At 34.2% G+C, this 24,736-nt stretch overlaps 1 long non-coding RNA gene across 3 annotated transcripts; it reads right to left on the minus strand.

Moving 5' to 3' along the window:
• Positions 1-16,151: 16,151 nt before the first annotated feature.
• On the minus strand, positions 16,152-17,035 carry LOC141716954 (uncharacterized). Of its 3 annotated transcripts, XR_012573461.1 has the most exons (3): positions 16,907-17,035; positions 16,725-16,783; positions 16,152-16,505 (listed from the first exon to the last, which is right to left on the minus strand). It is a non-coding gene; the product is annotated as an uncharacterized LOC141716954 (long non-coding RNA). The 3 variants fall into 3 exon arrangements; XR_012573460.1 differs by having other exon boundaries at positions 16,725-17,020; XR_012573459.1 differs by having other exon boundaries at positions 16,152-16,510; positions 16,725-17,020.
• Positions 17,036-24,736: the final 7,701 nt, after the last annotated feature.

Raw genomic sequence — 24,736 nt, forward strand, 5'->3', positions numbered from 1 at the left:
CTCTGTATTCTTAGTTGTTCAATTGTTGTAAGCAGCTGTGATCATTTTACACACAGGGTTCTCTCGATATAATATATATATATATATATATATATCTGGTGGAATCATTTAAATCCACCAGAAAGTTTTTAAAGACTCTTGTTTTTAATTACTTGTGTTTTGATTCATTTAAGTAACTATTCCGCATTGTGCTAATCAATTCACACATATATATTCGAGTTAGAACATTTTTATTTCCAGAAAAAGTTTCAAGAATTCCATTCAACCCCCCCTGTAATTCTTGTCATATTGTTAAGTGACTAACAATTGGTATCAGAGCAAGCTCTTATCTTACAAAAAGTTTAAAGATCAAAATAGTACAGCATGATGAACAAGAAGGATGTTGGAGTCAAGATCCCTTTTCTGGATAAAGATAATTACCATCATTGGAAGGTAAAGATGCATCTTCATTTACTTTCTCAAGATGAGGCCTATGTTGACTGCATAGAAAGAGGCCCTCATGTTCCAATGAGAGCTGCAACAGGAAACGAACCATCAATCCCCAAGACAAGGCATGAATGGTCTGATCCTAACATTGAACAAGTCAGGAAGGATAAAAAGGCCATGAATATCCTGTTTAATGGAGTTGATGGAGATATGTTTGACAACATTATCAACTGCAAAACTTCCAAGGATATTTGGGACACAATACAGATCATCTGTGATGGCCCTGAGCAAGTTAGAGAAAACAAGATGCAGCTCCTGATTCAGCAATATGAGCATTTTCATAATGAAGAAAATGAGTCTCTCACTGACATTTTTAGTAGGTTTCAAAAACTACTAAATGCACTAAAGTTGCATGGAAGGGTCTATTAGACAAAAGACTCCAATCTGAAGTTCCTTAGATCTCTTCCAAAGGAATGAAAACCAATGACAGTCTCATTAAGAAACTCACAAGGTTATAAGGAGTTTACTTTGGAGAGACTGTATGGCATCCTGAAAACTTATGAGCTTGAAATAGAGCAAAATGAGAGGATGGAGAGAGGAAAGAAGAAAGGAGGATCCATTTGCACTAGTTGCTGAGTTGGAAAAAGAGAAGGATATGACGATGGAAGCTGTTGAATCAACTTCAAGGGTCTGTGAAAGCAAGGGCAAGGGGCTTGCAGCTGAAAATGAAGATTCTATGAGCCAAGATGACATGGAGGACATTGATGAACACCTAGCATTTCTTTCCAGGAGATTTGCCAAGCTCAAGTTCAAGAAGGACTTTGGAGCAGCCAAGCCAAATAGAAACATGGTGGATAAATCAAAATTCAAATGTTTCAAATGTGGCTTGGCAGGGCATTTTGCCAGTGAGTATAAAAAGTCAGATTCCAGCAAGAAAAAGTTTGAGCCTGTGGATTATAAGCAAAAATACTTTGAACTGCTCAAACAAAAGGAAAGGGCTTTCATAACACAAGAAAATGACTGGGCAGCAGATGGTTCGATGAAGATGAAGATGTCAGCTATGTTAATCTTGCCCTAATGGCCAAGTCTAATGAGACAAAAACAAGTTCTTCAAGTAATCAGGTAAATACTACAAACCTTGCACATTTATCTAAAGCTGAGTGTAATGATGCCATAAATGACATGTCTACAGAGTTATATCATTTGTGTGTTACACTTAAGTCTCTTACTAAAGAAAATGCTAAAATCAAAGAAAACAATTTGTTTTTGAGTGAGAGAAATAATGTGCTAGAATCTCAGTTCACTGATTTTGTGAAATTAAGAATTGAGTGTAAGATTGCCAAGGAGGAATTAACTGAGTTCTTGAAGAAAGAAGAAATTTTGAAGAAGCAACTCGAGCGTGAACAAGAGGTGATTAAGGCATGGAAAACATCTAGAGATGTCCATGCTCAAATGACTAGAGTTCAAGGAATCGAGTCCTTCTATGATAAAGCCTGGAAAAAGGACAAAGAGAAACTAGAACCAAATTTGGTGGATGGATTGCTAACAGATGTAGACTCGACGGATGATGAGGGTCATCCGTCAGATAACAAAAAGGGTTATCCGTCGACTGATGCAAATCCTCATCCGTCGACTGTAAGCAAGTCTATCAAAAAAGCCAAACTTATTAAGCTGAATGAAAAGTATGGATCTGTTTCCAAGAACTTTGTTTCAGGATAATCGAGTCAAGTTAAGAAAGGGAAAAAGGCTAATGTTGGTCACATGACTGTCAAACAGTTAAGTGACAGACTTGAAAAGATTGAGGTAAAAATAGAGACTAAAAAGAAAAATAATAGAAATGGTAAAGTAGGGATTAACAAACATAATAACTACACACCTGATAAATATGCTCCTAGAAAAATCTGTGTCAAGTGTGGTAGTGTAAATCATCTGTCTGTTAATTGCAAATCTACCATGCCTACTTCCATGTCTGTGCCACCTCAATTTCCTAACATGAATGCCATGCCTCCCATGCCTATGAATGCTATGTCTACACAGAATATGAATGCACAATTTGCTAACATGCCATTTGCACCTAATCCTTATTATACTGCATTTAGTATGCCACAAATGCCATTTAGCATGCCATACTGGAATAACATGTTTACTAATAGCATGCCATTCCTTGTTGATTATAATATGCATGATAATTCTGTTGCAATGAATGGTTTCAGAGGCCAAACTCAAATGACCAAGGATGAATTTGATATCCCCAAGTCAAATGAGATGAAGCATAAGAAACAGAAAAAGAAAGCTAACAAGGCAGGACCAAAGGAAACTTGGGTACCAAAATCAACTTGATTTGATTCTGATGTATGCAGGGAAACAGAAAGAATCTTTGGTACTGGGATAGTGGTTGTTCAAGACACATGACTGGTGATTCTACCCTGATCACAGAGTTTAAGGAGAGAGCTGTCCCAATTATTACTTTTGGAGATGACGGCTAGGGTTATACCGTGGGATATGGCTTGATTTCAAAGGAAAATGTCATCATTCAGGAGGTTGCCTTAGTGGATGGTCTCAAACACAACTTGTTGAGTATCAGCCAGCTTTGTGATAAAGGCAACTCAGTAACCTTCAACTCAGAAGCCTGTGTTGTGACTAATAAAAGAAACAACAAAGTGGTTCTCACTGGTGTGAGAAAGGGAAATGTGTACCTAGCTGATTTCATCTCATCCAATACAGAATCTCTTACTTGTCTTCTCAGTAAAGCAAGTGAGGATGAAAGTTGGCTATAGCACAAGAAACTATCCCATTTGAACTTCAAGACCATCACTGAGCTAGTAAAGAAAGAATTGGTTAGAGGCATTCCTCTAGTGGAGTTTTCTAAGGATGGACTGTGTGATGCCTGCCAAAAGGGGAAGCAGATTAAAGCATCATTCAGGAAGAAACTTGATTCAACAATTGAAGAACCTTTGCAACTGCTACACATGGATTTGTTTGGACCAGTCAATGTGTTGTCCATTTCTAGGAAAAGATTTTGCCTAGTAATTGTAGATGATTTCTCAAAGTTCTCTTGGACATATTTCCCAAAGTCTAAGGATGAGGCTAGTGAAATCATTATCAATCACATAAGGCAAATCAATAATCATCCTGATTTCAAAGTTAGAAGAATCTGGAGTGACAATAAAACTGAGTTCAAGAATTCTATCATGAGAGCATTTTGTGAGGAAAATGGAATTCCGCATGAGTTTTCAGCAGCAAGAACTCCTCAACAGAATGGAGTAGTGGAAAGGAAGAACATATCTCTTATTGAAGCTGCAAGGACAATGCTTGAAGAATCTAAACTGCCAACATATTTCTGGGCTGAAGCTGTAAATACTGCATGCTACATTTAGAATATTTCCCTGGTTAATCAAGCAAGATGCATGACTCCATATCAATTGTTCAAGAACAAGAAGCCAACTCAAAACTTTCTTCATGTCTTTGGCTGTAAGTGTTATATTCTGAGAAATCAAACTGATCAAAATGAGAAGTTTGATGCTAAAGCAGATGAAAGAATTTTTGTTGGATATGTTATTGGTAAAGCATATAGAGTCTACAATCTAAGAACCAACATTGTTGTGGAATCTATACATGTTGTGTTTGATGATAAAAAGATTGAAGGATTGCAAGATGGAGATTACCATGAGAGCCTCAAATTTGATAATGTAGAGATGGTTAGTGCTGACAGTGATGATGAAAGTGATCAAGAAATAGTATCTAAGGATAATGCAGAAAAGTCCACTTCAAATGAAGCACAAAACTCAACATCTGTCGAGTTGCATAATGCTTCATCCGTCGGAAGGCAATCTGCGTTATCAGTCGGGAGACAACCAGCCTCATCCGTCGGTACTCAAAACTCATCATCCGTCAGGTTATCAAGAGAAGCTGGAAATCAAGATAGATCACCTGTAGAAAGTTCCCCTTTCTCAAATCAAAGATCCACACACTCAAGGGGAGTTTCTAACAATAAAAACTCAATCACACATCAAGACAATAATGAGGCCTCTTCATCTAGAGCTAATCTACCTCAATAAAGAAAATGGACAAAAGATCACCCCTTTGAGCTTATTATTGGTGATGTTTCTTCTAGAGTTCAAACAAGGAGAGTAACTCAAGAAGAATGTCTATACAGTAGCTTTCTTTCCAAGGAAGAGCCAAAGAAGGTAGAAGAAGCTTTGTTGGATCCTGATTGGATTTTAGCTATGCCGGCGGAGCTAAACCAATTTGAAAGGAATAATGTATGGAAGCTAGTGCCCAAGCCTAAAGGAAATAATCCAATAGACACCAAGCGGGTATTCAGAAACAAGATGGATGAAAATGGCATAGTAGTCAGGAACAAAGCTAGATTGGTTGCTAAGGGCTATTGGCAACAAGAAGAAATATATTTTGATGAAACATTTGCTCATGTTGCAAGACTTGAAGCCATCATAATTTTCTTAGCCTATGCAGCCCATGCCAATTTCAAGGTCTATAAAATGGATGTCAAAAGTGCCTTTCTGAATGGAGATTTGGAGGAGGAAGTCTATGTTAGTCAGCCCCCTGGTTTTGAAGATCCAAATTCTCCAGATCATGTCTACTATCTTTTGAAAGCACTTCATGGACTAAAGCAAGCACCTAGAGCCCGGTATGACACTTTATCAAAGTTCCTTTTGGAAAATCATTTCACAAGAGGTACTGTAGATAAAACTTTATTCTTTAGAAATGTTAATGGCTCTATTATAATTGTTCAAATTTATGTAGATGACATTATTTTTGGCTCTACAGATGAGAAACTTTGCAAAAAGTTTGCCAAATTGATGCAAAGTAAGTATGAAATGAGTATGATGGGAGAACTAACTTACTTTCTTGGTTTACAAGTTAAGCAAGTTAGTGATGGAATATTCATTAATCAAACTAAACATATTTTTGATCTATTAAAGAAGTTTGATCTAATGGATTGCACATCTACAAAAACTCTCATAGCCACTGCAACTAAGCTTGAATTAAACATTACTGAAAAGTCTGTGGATATTTCAAGTTATAGGGGCATGGTTGGCTCACTTTTGCACTTAACAGCTAGTAGGCCAGATATAATGTTTGCTACATGTTTATGTGCTAGATTTCAGGCTGATCCTAGAGAATCTCACTTAATAGCTATTAAGAGAATTTTCAGATATCTCAAGGGAACACCAAAACTTGGCATTTGGTACCCTAGAGATTCTGGTTTTGATCTAACTGGTTATTCAGATACAGATTATGCAGGTTGTAGAATTGATAGAAAAAGTACAACAGGAACCTGTCAACTTCTAGGAAACAAGCTTGTGTCCTAGTTCAGTAAAAAGCAAAATTCAGTTTCTACATCCACAGCTGAAGCTGAATATATTGCTGCTGGTAGTTACTGTGCACATATATTATGGATGAAAAATCAATTGCTAGACTATGGTTTGCAAGTTGAGAGGATTCCTATTTTTTGTGATAACACAAGTGCAATGGCCATAACTGAAAATCCAGTACAACACTCAAGGACAAAGCACATAGAGATCAAGTACCATTTCATAAGGGAACATGTAATGAATGGTACTGTGGAGCTACATTTTGTTCCAAGTGAGAAGCAGCTTGTAGATATATTTACCAAGCCACTGGATGAATCCACCTTTTCAAGGTTGGTAAGTGAGTTAGGTATGCTTAATTATTCTTAAATCTATATGAGTTAATTTGCAAGGTGAGATGTAGCCAGAAATTTAATTGATTTCTCAGTAAAGGATGAAATTTTGGCTAAGTCAAAATTTACATCTCGATGGATGATCTTTATCCATCGAGTTTGATCATCCGTCGGTATACAATTTGCCAATAAAAATCAATTATTTTCTGGAATATTTTATGACTCGACGGATAACCGTTTATCCTCATCCGTCAAATTGTCTTAATCTTAGCCGTTAATTCCCTGTACATTATCCATCGAGTATACTTACAGTTTGTAAGCATAACACGATGGATAATGGATGGAATTTTTACAGTTTATTTTTTTAAACGGCTATTTTAGGCAATTTCTATTGGTTACTTTATTTTACTTTATTACTTTTAACAGTTATTTTTGAGATAGTATAAAAGCATATTTCATTTCAATTGCTTTTCTTTTATCATTCTCAATCCAACTGTTCTAATTTCATACTCTCTCAAAGCTCTTACTCTCTTTCTCTTCAAGCTCTCTAACAATGGCACCTGTTGTAAAGATTATGTCTCAAATTGGATTCATTTATAAGAAGAACAATTTCACTGTACTAGTAAACAAGGGTATTCAGCAATCTGGTGACTATCACAAGATGATGGACTTTGTGAAAAATTGCAAGCTCAATTATGCCATGCTGGAATCACCCACAATCTTCTGTGAAGTTGTTGAAGAGATGTGGACCACTTCTACCTACAACTCAACAAATAAGACAATCACACTCACCATTAAAGGTAAAGAGTTCTGTATTAATAGTGATGTTATAAAAGCATGTTTTAAAATTCCTGATAACACTGTGACCTCACCACACACTGACACTGATATAATCAATATGCTTAATTCCATGAACTATGCTCTTTCTACTTCTAAGTTAAGTGACATTAGGAGAATGAGTCTTAGGAAAGAATGGAGTTTTATGTGTGATGTTGTGACAAAGGTCTTTTCAGGTAAAGTCAGTAATTTTGATTCAGTCAATATCTCAATGCTTAACAAGCTTTGCATGCTAGTTACAGATAAATTCTACAATTTCAGTGATCTTGTCTTGTTTGAGTTAGGCTTTAAATTAGGAGAGTTAAATAAAAGAGGTAAAAATGTGTATTATGCTAGATTCTTTATGATGTTAGCTAACCACCTATGTGAAGAGATTGTGCTTGAGAACCCTAACAACAAACTAGATTTTTGGGTTCAAGAGAAAAGGCTCATTGCAGATTTGAACAGGGTCAATCATCACAAGGATGTGCCATTGTTCTATTTTCCTGTAATGCAAGCACCTCAGGTAAGTGAGGTAAGTTCATCTATCCCTACCACTATTCCAACCTCAACAATTTCTTTGAATTCTAATGTGGCTATGGCAACTATGTCAATGACCAAACAGTTGCCTACCCAAGCTACCAAAACTGCAAAAATTTTCAAACCTAAATCAAAGAAAGCCTCCTCTGGTATCTCCCAAAAGATGCCAGTTGAAAAATCCACTAAAACCAAAGAGGGGAGTGTGAAGGAGGGCAAGATAGGTGAGGGAAGGGGTGAACATAAAAGAAATCCCAAGAATAAGGTTGGAGAGTTGAGTGGATCCTAGCCTAGCCACACTGTAGTTTCCCAACAAACTGCAGTGCTTAAAAAGGATAAAATCTCATTTCTAGCTGCATCCTCCTAAAAGGATGTAGTTATTGAACAAAGCTCTCAACCAAGAGCAGAGGCCAAGAGGGTTAGGGACACAAGCTCACCCCAAACTTATGCCAGAAAGAAGAAATCTAAAACCCTTGGGGATGCACAGGGTACACACACAGTGCAAACTGGTGCAACAGACACAGTCACTGCACCTTCACAAATTCAGTTTGATGTGGCTCCAATAAATATGGAGTTACAGCCAAAAATCTCTAGTTATAGAAGCACCTCAAACACCAAACTCACCAACAAATTCTCTGGATGTGGATATGATAAACATATCAATTCCTGATTATCCCTCTTTAACTCTGTTAGGGAAGCCAAAATCTAGTGCAAGTGAGCATCATCTTTTAGATGATTTGTTGGCTCACTTGCCAATTCTTTCAGGAACTGTTATATCATCTGTGCCCAAAATATCTTCAATCAGCACAGAGTCAACAATAGTTTCTATTCCCAGTTCATTCATTTCTACTCTCTTGACGGATGAGGATATTGCTCATCCGTCGAGTAGTGATTGTATCCAGATGGATAAGCTTAACAGCAGTTATCCGTCGGATAGCTAAACTACTCACTCGATGGATATCACTCATCCGTCGAGTATCTCCGCACAGCTTCAAACTTCATTTATTTCAAGTGCAGAAGATTTAGTGGTTGTACAGTCACTCTTAGGATTGAGAGAGAAGAGTATTTTGAGTGAGAGTCTGGGTTGCTCCCAGGAAAAAGGAGAGGAAATGAGTGAAACTATGCAATCCATTTCTTCAGGATTGGAAAAAGAAAGTGAGAGGAGCCCTACCTTAGTAGGTGAAGGTGAGGGTGTGAGGGTGGGGAGCCAGGGTGAGACCTTGATGCAACAAAAGAGAGAAAATGAGAGAAATGCAGGTACTGGAGCTATAAGGATGAATGTCATTGCTAGTAAGTCAATGAATGTCCAGGATGCAGACAGGGAAGGACTATCTCAGCATCCTAAAGCTGTTATAGATTCCACTTCCCTCGATGCTGAGGCATTTACTCACCCTGTTCCAGCTTATCAACTTCTAGCCGAACAGGGCAATGACAATGCAGAAAGGATGTTGAATTTGGTGCTTACCACACAGTCTATGATGAGAGCTAAGGATGCCATCACATATTTTCCTTCTACTGCTGGTGATGTGGACTATGAGACTGGCGGTTCAGCTGATTTCTTTGGTGATGGGAGTGGGGATAGTGAAGATGAGGCAATGGACATAGGGGGAGAAGTAGGCTCAAGTTCAAGATCAGGTATGCCATCATGGGCATTCTCAAAGCACTGTGATGAGCACTACTTCAAGACCACCCTGATCCAGCTAATCAATCCGACAAACACTGTTCTTCAAACCACTACTAATGCCAGTATCAAGAAGCTCCTTCAGGCACATCTAGCCTCCTTGCAACTTCAACAAATCCAGGGCTTCCAGCATGCTAGGGGTGTAAACACCATGAAGAGTGATATTGAGGAGATGAAGAAGGCCATTTCAGACAAGCTAGATTCTAAACTTCCAGAAGCTACAATGCTTGATATCAAAAGGCAATTAAGAAAAAATTCTGATCTTGCCACCAAGATAGATGCCTTGGATACAATAATGTCAACCATGGAAGCATCTTTAATAGCCATCCATCTTCATCAAGCCCAACAGACAGATCTACTTCAAAAATTGGTGGCTGCTCAAACCTCCTCCTCTACTCAACTTGATGATAACAAAAAGGGGGAGAAAGGATCAAGTGAGGGGGAGAAGCTTCAAATTCATATTAGTAAAGTAATTGTGCCTTCAATTACTATCTCAAAGCCACCAGCTACAAACATCATAGATCAGATAAATGCAGCAGCAGCCAACTTTAGAGCAGCTGAAAAGAAGCAGTTGAGTCCACTCAACTGGGAGAAGATTGATGAGAATATACAAAAGAAGTTTGAACTTGTCAAGGAACCAGTTAAGTCAGCCATCCATCACTCTCAAGTCAAGCAAATTAGTGTGAATGAGATGAGCATGAACTATCTGGAAAGAGGACAGTCTTCTTGCATAAAATCTCTAAAGGATGAAACAATTCTAAAACCAAGGGTAAACTACTCAAAATCATCATTGAAGAACTCCTTGGATACTGTGTATGAGACACCTAAGCCTGATGAAAAGAAGCTTATGTCAAGGTCAATTGCTTTCTACAAAGATCCAGCTGACTCAGCTTTGAAAAAGAGAATTGCTAAAGTTTTCAGGAATGGGAAAGAAACTTGTGTGGTGGCTGGACATCCTCAATTTGCTCAAGCAAAGAGAGAAGAAAAGGCTAGATTGAAAAAGGAAAAGAAGCAAGCTGTTCTAGATGCCAAAAAGGCTAAACAAAAGAAAGAGCAAATTGCTATCTTGGCCAAGTTACATGCTATAAATTCATCACAACAAACTTCTGCTCAGCCATCTGAAATCACTGAATCACAAGATCCAAAGAAGCAAGTTGAACAATAGAAGAAAGCTCCAAGAATCAAGGAATTGGCTAAAAGAACTAAAAGGAAACTGGACATGGTTGATAAGGAATTGGAGGATCAGTTTCCCAAGGAATCCACTCCAACCACAACTCAAGCATCAAAACCCTCTGTGGTATTTGAAGATATCAAGGTGGTGGATCCCTACAGAAACATCCATGGTGAACCTATAGTGCCTAAGGATGAACCAGTAGAATGGGAGAACATACCAATTCCTGACTTCTATTTGCCAATCCTTAACAAGCCAAAGAGAACAAAGTCAAGAGCAGTCAAGAAAGTGAAGCTGTCACCTCTCAAATCCAAATCTCTAGTCAAAGATCAATCTAAAGTCAGTAAGGGAGATTACATGTACTTGTATGACATCAAATAATTTTCTGATCTAAACCTCTATCTAGATGAACTATATGAAGTGAGAGGAATTGATGCGTACAGAAACCTGCCTGAAAGGTTAGTGTTCAAGTACAAAGGATGAAGGGAGATTCAGTGGCCACTTCACAGGATCCTTCAAGAAAGCCAAGATGTACTGATTAAGGTATATTCATCCTTCAAAAAGAACTTTGGGTTCAATGTTACTGCAAGAAGATTGGTACTGAAGAAGATTGAAAAACTAAGGAGTGTTAGAGCTAAAGATGCACTCCCAAAGACTCTAATTATCCCCTTCACAGGGAGAATAGTGCATCTAAGGCCCTACTGGATGATGAAGTTCATGGATGACAAAGAAGTGAGAAGATTTTTCATATTAGAAGACCAATTGAGCATCTCTAGCAGTGAGACTCTTTTGGAAATGCAAGAAAAGCTAGATCTCTTAGAATCTGATGAACTGGAATTCCACAGACAGCTCCAAAATCAGATTGAAGAAAACAACAGAAAGCTTGGAAAGAGATCCAGACCTTCAAGGAAGTAAATAAATCTACTCAGGCTAGAGGAGCATCTTGAAAATGACTGTGAGCAAAACTTTGTACATCTTATTAATTGAAGCACTTTTCAGTAATATCTACTTTCTTTTAAAGTTGTATTTTTAAGATGTTTTGTTATTATCAAGTGTCTCTTAATTTATGGCTACAATTCCAGTAGACATAAATTGGAGGAGATTGTTGTGTAAATGTTGTGTACTTGATGATTTCATGAACAAAACATCTTGGTAGATTTTACTTAGTGAAATAATGTATCACTCGACGGATAAGGTTTATAGTCCCGACGGATGACTCAATATAGTCCTGACGGATGATGACTTATTATCCATCGAGTGAGTAACTTATGTAACAATAAGTCTATAGCACATTTCTGCATTCACATTGTTTAGAATCTGTAGTAGTACTTAAGTCATGTTAACTTTAGTTAGATATGCATAATAGGTTGATTAATTGTACATAGATGATGTCTTGTAATTCTGCATAAGTGAAATGAAGTCAAGTGCCTGATTGCTGCCCAACGGATAAACAACAATGAATTCGACGGATGATCAACAACTCGACGAATGATCAATACCTCGACGGATGATCATGAACCCGACGGATAAAGAATTCAAAGATCTGTTGACAGTGACAACACAGTCACACGCGTCGAGTGGATGCAAATGGAATGTGGTAGCCTATTCAACTGGGTTTTCGAGAACAAAGAAGCATTGCCATTTCCACGCTATTATGAAGATATTCAAAGATGCTGGAATAGAGTAATGAAGTTGCATTGTAATAGACTAGATAGTTTTGTTTTATTATCCTGTCTCATTACTTTATAATCTTGGTGATATATAAACCAAGTAGTAGCAACTAAAAAAATTATCCAATCTAAGAAACAAGCAGAGAAACATTTGTAAGCGGAATCCTCAGCATTTCTCTGTATTCTTAGTTGTTCAATTATTGTAAGCAGCTATGAGCATTAAAAAAATTATCCAATCTAAGAAACAAGCAGAGAAACATTTGTAAGCAGAATCCTCAGCATTTCTCTGTATTCTTAGTTGTTCAATTGTTGTAAGCAGCTATGAGCATTTTGCACACAGGGTTCTCTCGATATATATATATATATATATATATATATATCTGGTGGAATCATTCAAATCCACCAGAAAGTTTATAAAGAATCTTGTTTTTAATTAATTGTGTTTTGATTCATTTAAGTAACTATTCCGCATTGTGCTTATCAATTCACACTTATATATATATTCGAGTTAGAACATTTTTATTTTCAGAAAAAGTTTCAAGAATTCCATTCAAACTCCCTTCTGTAATTCTTGTCATATTGTTAAGGGACTAACATGCTATAATAATTAAAGTCATATACTGACATATCTCTACAAATCAAAGTATTCTAAATAAGATCAATTACTTCCTAGAAATCAGTTTTGACAAATGCTGATAGACAAACTCTGATCTGTCAAATACTGACAGTCTTCATAAACTCTGATAACTTCCAGTAGCAAACTCTACTGGCAAAATCTGATAACTAAATTCTGATATCATCAATTTCATTTAATAATCTACGGGTTAATGCATTGGACTCATTGGAAGGCCTTTGATCAACTTAATATTAACTTTAGGGTTTTGTTAATTTTAAAACGATCATGATCCCATCATAAAGAGATTCCCAATTTTCCTTGAATAAAATACTTTAAATCAGTATGCATCAATGGTTTGATTTCAGGTAGTAAGGGAGTCACAACGGTCTCGCTTAAAACCCACAACATTACAAGTTCAATGAACCCGCTTTTGACAAAATCGGCCCATGTTAGAAATAAAGAAAATTCATATTTTATTCGGTGTTTCATAAACACGAGAATCACATAATCATTTGTTCATTTTAAAATCTTGAATCGTTACAGATTTTATCTTGTTTAGCAAGTTTGGCATGAATGTCGTATCTAATACATGCACCCATAATCTAATTAAGCACGCATCATTAAACTACTCTGCACATACATTCATCATACGAGCATATTTATGTAAAGTGAAATAAAGTAAACGTGGTTGGTTATGGATTTCATCCAATGTGCTCTACATCAAGCTAATGATGAAGATCTAGGTCAATCTACGGTGGTAAATAAATACAATCTAACTATTATATGTCTTATTTTCTTAAGTTACCTCATTGTATTGCTTCATTGGATTGCCTCCATTGAAATGCCCTTCTTTGATCTTTAAGTCTTAATATACATTACATTCAAGTAATATAAAAGATAATCTAATGGACTTACAAGAAGAACTCGACTTACATTCGATATTTAATAATTACAAGATCAAATGACATGCAAACCGTATTTAAAAAAACAAAACCATTAACCTAAGGTCTTAAGCCATAACTATCCACCATGCTCAGTTAACACATAAGAACATGTTAGAACACATGATCTGATCTTAACATATTATATCCATCATGATCTAATTATAAAAATCAAATATGGAAAAATTTAGAAAATTTAAAATTAAATATGATAACATTAAATCTCAGATTACCGGACCTAAACGACGTCAAACGCCTTATAGATGAGCCGCTAATGGCTTCTTTTATCAAATTTGTTCAGACGCACGTTTTCCTTTCCAAAAAGGTACTCGGTTGCGAAAATCGGACACCAAACCCAGATTTCAGCAAATCTGCAGTATCTGATTCAGAATCGTATCAAATACGATTCTCATAATAAGAACAAAAAAGTATCATATATATATGAGTATATATACAGATTATATAATCATGAATATCATATATTCAAAATATATACATACATACATATATATATATATATAAACATAACAACATGCAAAACATATAAAATCGCATACATAACAATCATGGAAGATTGTATACATGCTATCATCGTAAAACCAGTAAACACATAAACGAATTAAACACTTTTCGCAAGTAGATATGATACCATTGAATGGTTTCGAGGTATAAAATGCAACGGAAACTATAATTAAAAATGTGAAAAATCAGAATATTTGAAACCCACCGCATGATCCATACAAAAAACAGATATTTAATTTATAGATCAGATTGTTTACCTTAAAAAGCTTTACAAATCATTTGACTAATGGAGATCCAAAACTTGTTCAATCACCACACATCCCGCTCTCACGATCTACGCTCTATTGGTATCCACACGAATGCTTAAACTCAAGGATTGAATGTGTACTAGAACAAAGTCGTTTCTTCTTACTCACTCCATCTTCTCGCTCAGTGGCTAGGGTTTTTAATAAAAGTCTTCCGTATAAAATCAGCCTCAAGTGAGATTATATAGAGAGTAGAAAAACGAATTCTAACTCTTAACTAATTAGGAGTTATTATTAATTCGAAAATCCTATTTTTATTATAATTAAGTCTCACTTAAATATTTAACAACAAAATTTCAGAATTAATATTTGTTAATTCGAATATCATTATTAATCTAATAAATTAAGTCATACTTAATTAATATTATAAATAATTCAAATTACTTTCATTTAATTTAAATCTAATTTAAATTAACTACTCCTTCAAGTATTCTTTATGTGTGACCCTATAGGTTATTATTACGTTCACTACAAGAAATTTGGCCTTTACCTACGAATTTTAAATGTAGGTAAAACTACTCTATTGGTTACTAAATGGTTTTATCTACCAATATAAGATTGGTAGCCGTTGGCAAATAAAAGTTAGTAAAGAAAGATCTTCACCTACATTTATTTAGATTGGCAGGTAATTTAAGATATGGACCCCACCAAGTTTTAAGTCAGCCGCTTATGTGTAAGTTGTTAGGTGACTAGGATATCCACGTGGACACACTACATAGCATCTCATAGACAAGCTATGTGACAGTTTACATGGCACATTGTACTCGAGCCATCTAATTCTTTTCAATTGGGCCAGGCAGCTTCTTATGGTTGGATCCCGCACTGCCCCGCACTGCCCCGCAGCACTCCACGTGGTTTAAACTTTTCGTGATGCGGTCATGGTTTGCATTTTTGTCAAACCACGCGGTGCGGTGCAGTTTGCGGTCTGGGACTTTGCTCTCGTGGTTCAAACTGCACCGCACCGCATATTAGTATAATATATATATATATATATATAAATTATAACTTTATACTAAATAAATATATATAATATTATTGTCCCTTTATAATATAAATAAATATATATAATAAACATTTATGTAGGAATGTTGCAGCTTGTAGTGGATGGTTGGATGTTACCGTTTATTGTTTTTTTTGTTAATGACTAAGATAATTGAAATTTTATCTAATGTACGCAAAAAAAATAGAAATTGTAGTTCATGTTTCAGATTTACTAAAATTGTATTTTGAAGTAATACTATTAACTTGAAACTTATTTATTAATTCATTTATTGATATATTGAAAATTGTAAACCGCTCGCACTAATATTTATTATTTTCTAAAATAGTTTAAACCGCTCAAACCGCTTAAACTGCACCGCACCACACCGCATTTTCGTGGTGTGGTTTGCGCAGTTTAAGATTTACGCGGTGCAGTTGCGGTTTGGGAATTTGGATAAACCACACCTGCGGTTTGGTTTGCAGTTTTGGTCCAAACCCCACTACACCGCACCGCGAACACCCCTAATAGTTAACACATGAGATGTTTATTGACTGCCACTTCTAGCTACCACGGTGTCTAACAGGTAAGAGCAAGTCCAATGCAATGCTATAAGTGGTGCAATTTCTATAATTTGAAATCAAATGTCAAAAATTTCAACTCCAAAGAAGTTCTATACTTGGATGCAAATATGCATATATGCATCTTTAGTTCTAAATTTGAAACCAATGATGCATTTATGCATCTAGCCACATCATCAAACTACTACAAATGAGATGAATGTTATTGTGCTTTAAATGAAACTTAGGGGAAAGTGACAAATTTAGGTAAATTAGGAAATATTTGGTTTCAATATGCATCTAGCATTGGAGTTAAAGTTTTAATTTAGCATCAAACGACACTTTTTGGTGTCAAATTATAGCAATAACTATAGCAATTTTGCATCTTGCATTGGACTTGTCTAAAACAACACAATACCAACTAAAAATCATTCATTCATATTATTAAACAAAGGTGATAAGGTCCAGAAGAACCGCAACAACGAAAGCATATAGTTCTTGACCATTATCATCTTTCCCCCAATTTTTTGTCCTCTTCGACTCCAAAATGCACGTGGAACTTGAACTTAAATGATAATTCTTATCATATCGACCACAACTTTTGATCCTTTCTCACCTTTCCTTGAAAAAAATTGAACAATAAAAGTTTAATGAATATATAGTTCTACGCCAGTGTTAAAAGGATTAAGCACATGCCTGTGTTTAAAAAGATTAAGCATGATTCATAGATAGGTAATTCATCAAATAATTGATAGGCATTTATTGATATGAGAAAGGTGTCTAGGTAAAGCATCCAGTAAAATATTAAAAATAAAGAGAGGCATTTGTCACTAACCTTCATAGCCTTCACAGCCTTTTTAATAATCGACCATTGTATAGTCAACCCGCGACAAACTACAAATTGGACATAAGATAAGTTCGGTAAGAAAGATTGGTCCTTGCCACATTAATTAAAAGAGCACTGAAATGTGTTTACGCATGGTATCAATTATGAAAAGATGTACTTGAAGAGAGTACCATCCAAAAAATTATCGAAGCTATGTAGATATTACAATGGCAAGTTATTGTAGAGGAGGTCTTGCAGGTAAAGAATGGATAGCATTACGCTACGGGTTAGTTTTCACTTTTTGATAAAGATTACGTGAATGTAGTGGTTTTTTGTAACACTATCCAGTTTGAAAAAGGTTTAAAATTAGGGGGAATTTTAGGCGCTTAAGGCTCCGTTTGGGAGTGCTGTTGAAAACTGCTGTGTTGTGAGAAAAAGTGCTGTCAGGAAAATTAGACGACTGTTTGGTAATTTTTTTTAATCATGCATATTTTGAAATATAATATATAAAAATAATATTTTTGAGAAGGTTTGATGATGAAACTGATAGCTACTTCCTGCAAAAGCTGAGAACATATTTTTTTCAAAAAGCATGGGGGACATGTTTTTGCTAACAACAGCTTTTAGACCAAAAACACTTTTCCAGACAGCAGTTTTTAAAATTTACTAAACACCTTTCTGACAGTTTTTTAGCAAAAAACTGATGTAGTTGTGTGCAACAGCAATATCAAACAGATCCTTAATTAAGCCACTTAATTCCAAAAGTTTTCATTATCTCTTTAGTCGTCTGTAGAGCTTTTATAGCATATATTTTTACCGTCAACTTTATTTGTCCAGTTTAATTTTTTCACGTAATTTAAAGTGCATAAATCGTATAATTTTTTTTTGATTTTTTTTTGAAATTTTCTTTTTCTAAATTGTAGTTTAAGAATCAGATTTTTATTAACAAAAATATTTTGAAAAATAATTAACCGAGTTTTTCCTTGAACGCGCCTTAAAAATCGCATAAAAGTCAAAGTGGACAAGTAATTAGGGACGGAGGTAATAGTATATTTAACATGCGACACAAATTTTATACCTCTTTATATTTGAATATAGTAAATTTAATTTTAATAACGTATTATATATATACACCAATAAAGAAATATTTATAATGATTAATCTAATGTAAAAAATTGAATCGATTGGGCATATAGAATTAATCGGTTAACTCGAAGAATTTTAGAAAAACCAAACACAAGACTATTCATAGATAAAGTATTTATAACATTTATTGGGATCAGTACTACTTATAAAAGGGCTTTTTCTGAAAAATTCAAAGTTCAAAAATGCTTTTGCAAAATTGCTACCCCGTTTTTTCAAAAAATGCAAAAAAGATTTATTTTTAAATTTTTAAAATTTTAAAATTCATTATTTTAAATTTCTTTTAAAAAATACAATTTTTCTGCAATTAGATGTAAATAAATGCAAATACAACGGCTTTTGTAACTCGTTACAGTTAGATGTAACGTAAAATGCAACAAAAACAATTGTGTAACTTAATCAAAAAACTCCATCCAACTAGTTGCATGTATAGTTGATTTTGGTTGCATCGCATTTTTGTCAATAATTTTCATTATATAGTGAAAATTGTTAAAAAAAGTAGAAATATTTATATTTTTGATAATTTCCCTTAAAATATTTGTAAAATAGTTTATGATTAACATTTTAAAAATCATCAATGTAATTTTTAAATTTTTAAATAATAATATAAATATTTGTTGTTGGCTCTATTCCAACTTCAAAACTTAGTTGTAATTTGATAAATAATTATAAAATATTTATATTTGACAGAATCTGAACTTGAGAGTCTCGTACTACATTTTTTTAATAATAGTATCTTACAGATTAGATAATTTGACTATGGTAATTATAAGAAATAATCAAAATGGAGATTGAACCAAATTATAATGACGAGAATTGCTAGAATTTAAATGAAAATAAACTTGTGGTACATATATATGAGTCTAGCGAATGAAAAACTATCACGTGTCATTTAGAAAGGAACTTGACATCCATTTCGGGGTATGTATAATTGTTGTATATTTTACAAATACCAATTATTATATAGTTTAGTATTAGATAGATTAAATTTTATTTCTTTAATAACAATTTTAACTTTTTAATCATGTTTTAATAATTTATTTCGAGTGGCAGACTCCATACATCTAGGGCTGTCAAAAAATCCGAAAAATCTGATATTCGTCCGAAAAATCCGCATTAGTATCCGAAATAAAGTAGATATTATCCGTATTTAAAACAAAGCGGATATTATCCATATTCGAATCCGACAATTGCGGATACGGATGCGGATATAGGCATATTCGTATCCGATAATATCTGAATCTGAATAAATATATTATATTTAAATATTTATATATAATTTAAAATTTATTATATTAAATTTATAGTGTATGTATGTGTATATAGATACACACACACATATATATATTAAATAATATGATTACACAAATTTTATATAATTGTAAACAATGTTGACGTATATAAAAAATTATTTGGGTTCAACAATTTAAATATAACAAATATATTGAAAAGATAAATAAAATTTAATTTTTTAAATAAATTAAAATGGGATTAAATCGCTTTAACTCTTATTTTAATTTCTAAAAATGAAATTTTAATTTTTACTGTATTTTTTCAATTTTTTTGAATTTTTAATATAAAAATAAAAAATCTGATTAAAAATCGAATTCAGATCCGGATATTATCTGTATCCGAACAGTATCCGTCGGATCCGGATTCAGATATTATTCCTTAAATATTTTCGAATTCGAATACGGATACGGATACCAATTTTCGGATTCGGATTCAAATACGGATATAGGCAGATCCGTATCCGAATTATCTGTTTGACAACCTTACATACAACACCAGTCATAATTAGAATCAATAGGATTATTAGTGTAAATTGAAATTCGAATACTTACCGGATAAGCTAGAGAATACCTACGAAACCGTATTGGTATCTCATTAGAAAAGTTGTTGCAGTTAGTTTTGTACCCAAATACTACTCCTCTGTTTGCATCATATTAACAATCACACACTTTTAGATGGTTGTCTAACAATATTCATATTTTTAAAAATATTTAAAAAATACTAAAGTTTAAATTCATACTGGAAAATGTAAGAACTAACTTATGTCATATAATATGTAATTGTATTTTAAAAAAATTCACTAGTTTGATGAAATCGTTTTTAGTTTAATGCACTTCCATAATTTATTTGTAACATTTCAAATTTGTTATCTTCTAGTTTACTATAAAATCATAAAAAGTATTTCTCTATTCTTTTTAGAGATAAATAAAATAAAATATATTAGTCCTATACGGTATCTTATTTAGGGGTCGCAACAGCTACTATAATAAAAACAATACTATTAGAAAATTAAATTTAATATGGAGGGAAATAACTGCGGCTCAAACTTTAAAGTAATTGGAACACCTCAACATGTACGTGGTTCCAGAGGTTAAAGTTTATAACAACTTCCATTACGTCGACATTTAGCTACCAAAAATTGTTACAATTATATAATGATAAATGAAACTTAGTCTTTATCTACTAATATGTAATTGTAACTAAATTATTGGCAGATAAATGTAAGATTTGTTGTAGTGGTTGGCAACGAATTTTAAATCTAAAATAAAATCGTAAATAATGAGCGGCAGCTAGTTATACATCATCACTATCCAAGTAATAATAATTAAATGGGTGATCGATTAAACCTTTCGTTAATAATGTATAATGTAATATAATCTCTTTAACTATATATTATAGATTAAACTAGAGGCATGTAATGTGTCATCCTCATCATAGTTTAATCCAGGTTTTCTTAATCAATGAGTAGACTATCACATCAAATCAATATTTGAGCGCGACCACGCATTTCATAGTCTAGCTCACACAAGAGGCCAACAATATCACTCCTAAAATTAGGAGGGTTAAATCCTTTCTAGATCATTCATATTTCTCATACGATTCATAATATACCTGAAATTTACTTTTATCGTTACCCGGTTAAAGGTAACTTTTAATGTACTCAAAATACAGTAATTATCGCATAAAAATATAATGATTTCAAGTCTAACAACCATTACATCATTATCACTGTGAGAATTACTTATGACACAACAGACATGTAGAATCTCATACTGGGTCTGTCCAGCACCATGTACATTTACATTTGTCTGTGTTTTTTACTTTAATATCACTATACCTATGATCAATGAGTTGTGATCATCAATCAACAAACATACCAGTCTTAATGCATTATTATTGTCCCTTAATAATAATACTCGACTAGGGACCTTTAGGAATATTGATAATATTCTCATAATCTCGTTTATAAGTCACATACTTAGAGATATAAAATTCATATGATATTCCAAAGATATTCATTAATCTAACATTTATATCATGATAAATTAAGACATAATAAATTATTAAAGGAATAATCGATAGAACATAAACATTAGTAATTCAAATGTCTTAAACCAAAATATTATAGTATTGTCTCTACGGCACAAACACTAATATATAAGTTATCTTTTTTTACTTGATAGCCTTTTGAGTTGGATCGACATTCAACTTGTGAGTTATAAGGTCATGGTCAATTCCACGCATGTCAGCTGTTATAAAAGCAAATACATTATTGTTCTCTGTTAGAGCTAGAACACGCGCTAATATTCACGCAAGTATACGCGATCGCAAGTAATATAGAATAAATTCTAGTTCGTTCCCACATGGACTGGTTTAGGTTGATTTCAATCAATGTAATTATGCAACAATGGTATGGTTATTATCCAATGCTAAGACGAATAACAAATTGAGATTGTTTATAACTAAGATTAACTAAGAAATTATACTAAAGAACATTAACTAAGAGATTAAAGAGAGTTGAATACTGTATGACACAAATATGGGATTCTAACTTCATTAAATACTTCACTCAATAGCCTTTTCGTTCTTAACCTTAGCATGTAATGGTGATGACACTAATCAGATAACATGAAACTGATAAATGCCAACTTTCGTTGTACGAATACCATACTACCAGACATCCACAAAAGAGATAGAAGCTGAATAGACACCAATTATATTGAGACCCTATATCTCTATAGAATTTGACAACATAACGGTTTAATGTACAAGTTATCTATCGTGATTACATAGGGCAAGTAAGATGGTTAAAATTACCTACGAATCATGCATAACAAATATATGAACCCATGCTAGCATGACAAGTTCTAAACCCTTAAATTCACTTTCGCTTCATTAAAGATTAACACACTATCTTATAAGTTCGCGACACTTATAAGACGAATAAGCATAACCAATACTAGGTTAACATACAATCACCACACACTAAGGCATCGAAATAAATTAACTAAAGAAATCCATAAATAAATCCGTTAGAACCTCACGATAACGATTAGCCCATAATCGGACTCATCATCAACGTGGGTTCCGATGAAAGCATGGTATAATAAACGTAGTCTTTATACTGAATAAATAATAAACCAAGTACAAAACAAGAGTATAGGTTCAGGAATAAGAAAACTAGCATCCAAAGTTACAACTTAAAACAAATAATCACAAGTATAAACCAGATCTCCTTCACCTTGGTTGAATTGTGCTCTGCGGTCATCTTACGCCTTCTCCTTAAGCTCTGGTACGTCTCGTTATGAAAAATGACCTTAAGTTATGTATATATAGCAGACCATGCAGAGTAGAAGTCCATCAATCAGGATCACAAGAGAATCAGGATTCTTTTATCTCGACCTGGCGCGGGCGCGCGCTTGACTAGCGCGGGCGCGCTGACTCTTTGGATAATTTTCTGACTTCTTTATTTTTTGCTGATTTGAGTTGGTCTTTTCATGAACTTTTATTCTAGACACCATCCTAACACCATATTAGCATCAAAATAATGTTAATTCACCTGTATTCCTATTAAATGCCTGAAATGCAAAAACACTACAAAACACGTTAAAAATACACACAACTCGAGTACAAAATAACAATTCAAAACTTTACGAAGCGTTATAAAGTGTCATAAATGCCACTCAATATTTTCTTGCAAGAACTTAATCAGTCGACCCTTCAGGGGTGCGTCCAAAGACGTTCCAATGTATGTGACCTTATCCAGGTCTAAGGAGTCTAAGGAAATTGGGACCAAGTCCTCAACTGGCTTCCCCCGAAGTTCTTCATTCTCACAGACATCCATGTCCTCTATGGGGAGAACCTGTTGTTAGGGCGAAACACACGCTAATAATTCATGCAAGTATACACATTTGCAAGTAGTATAAGATATAAATCAGATTCATTCCCACAGAGACTGGCTTTGGTTAACTAATTAATTTATACACTTAAGCAACAATGTATGGTTATTATTCAACGCTAAGACAATAACAAATTAAGGTTGTTTATACTATGAATTAAACTAACAATTATAACTAAGAGAGTAAAGAGGGTTTTATATTATATGAGACAAACATGGGATTCTAACTTCATTAAATACTTCATTCAATAGCCTTATTATTCTTAAACATAGCATGCAATGGTGATGACACTAATCAGATAACACCGAACTGCTAAATACAACCTTTCGTTGCACGAATAACATACTATCAGACATCCACAAAAGAGATGGAAGCTGAATAAACACCAATTATATTGAGACCCTACATGTCTATAGAATTTAACAACATAAAGCTTTAAAGCACAAGTTATCTGTCATGATTACACAGGGCAAGTAAGATGGTTAAAATTACCCACAAATCATGCATGACAAATACATGTACCTATGCTAGCATGGCAAGTTCTAAATCCTTCAATTCACTGTCGCTTCATTAAAGATTAACACACTATCTTATAAGTTCGCGATGCTCGTAAGACGAATATGCACAACCAATACTAGGTTATCATACAATCACCACACACTAAGGCATCGAAACAAATTAACTAAAGGAATACCTAAATAAATCCGTTAGAACCCCACGATAACAATTAGCCCATAATTGGACTCATCATCAACGTGGGTTCCGATGAAAGCATGGTATAATAAACGTAGTCTTTATACTTAAATAACAAAACCAAGTACGAAACAAGAGTAGGGTCCACAAGTTAGAAAACTAGCATCCAAGTTACAACTTAGAACAAAGATTCACAAGTAAAAATAAGATATTCTTCGTCTTCGTTGAATCCGTGCTAAAACGGTCTTTTTACGGCTCTCCTTATGCTCTGATACGTCTCTCCCTTGAAAACATCCTTTATTTAAATATATATAGTAGCCTCATTCAATCCAGAAGTCCTCCAATTGTAATTATAATAGAATCAAGAATCTTTGAATTCGCACTGGCGTGGCCGCGTGTTATCATAGCGCGGGCACGCTGCCTTTCTGACATCCTGGCGCGGCCGCGCGCTTGACCAGCGCGGGCACGCCGTACCTCTGGAAAAAACTTCAGATTTCTGATTTTCTTTGCTGCTTCGAGTCGGCTTTCCACGAGCTTTTATTCCAACACCACCTTGACACCAAATTAGCACAAAAACAATGCTAATTCACCTGATTACCTAGATAATGCCTGAAATGCAAAAACACTAGAAAACACGTTAAAACACTTAACAACTTGAGTACAAACGCATCAATTCAAAGCTTAATAGAGCATTATAAAGTGTCATAAATGCCACTCAACATACCCCCAAACTTGAATCGATGCTTGTCCTCAAGCATAAACAGACTCAAAGAACAAGACACAAAAATACATGAATGCAACTAATATGAATACAACGATCCCTATAGAATAACTAAACCAATCAACGAGCAACATCTCAACAAATGCAGTTACTCGCATAAAGATCAATCAAATCATACAAATCAATTTACAAACTAGAGACGTGCGTGTGTGCAAATGCTTACAGATATACTATCGCAACTAGATCAATAATCATGACTCACTACTCAACAA

The sequence above is a fragment of the Apium graveolens genome, chromosome 4 (assembly GCF_009905375.1).
Source record: "Apium graveolens cultivar Ventura chromosome 4, ASM990537v1, whole genome shotgun sequence".
In the NCBI taxonomy this organism is placed as follows: domain Eukaryota; kingdom Viridiplantae; phylum Streptophyta; class Magnoliopsida; order Apiales; family Apiaceae; genus Apium; species Apium graveolens.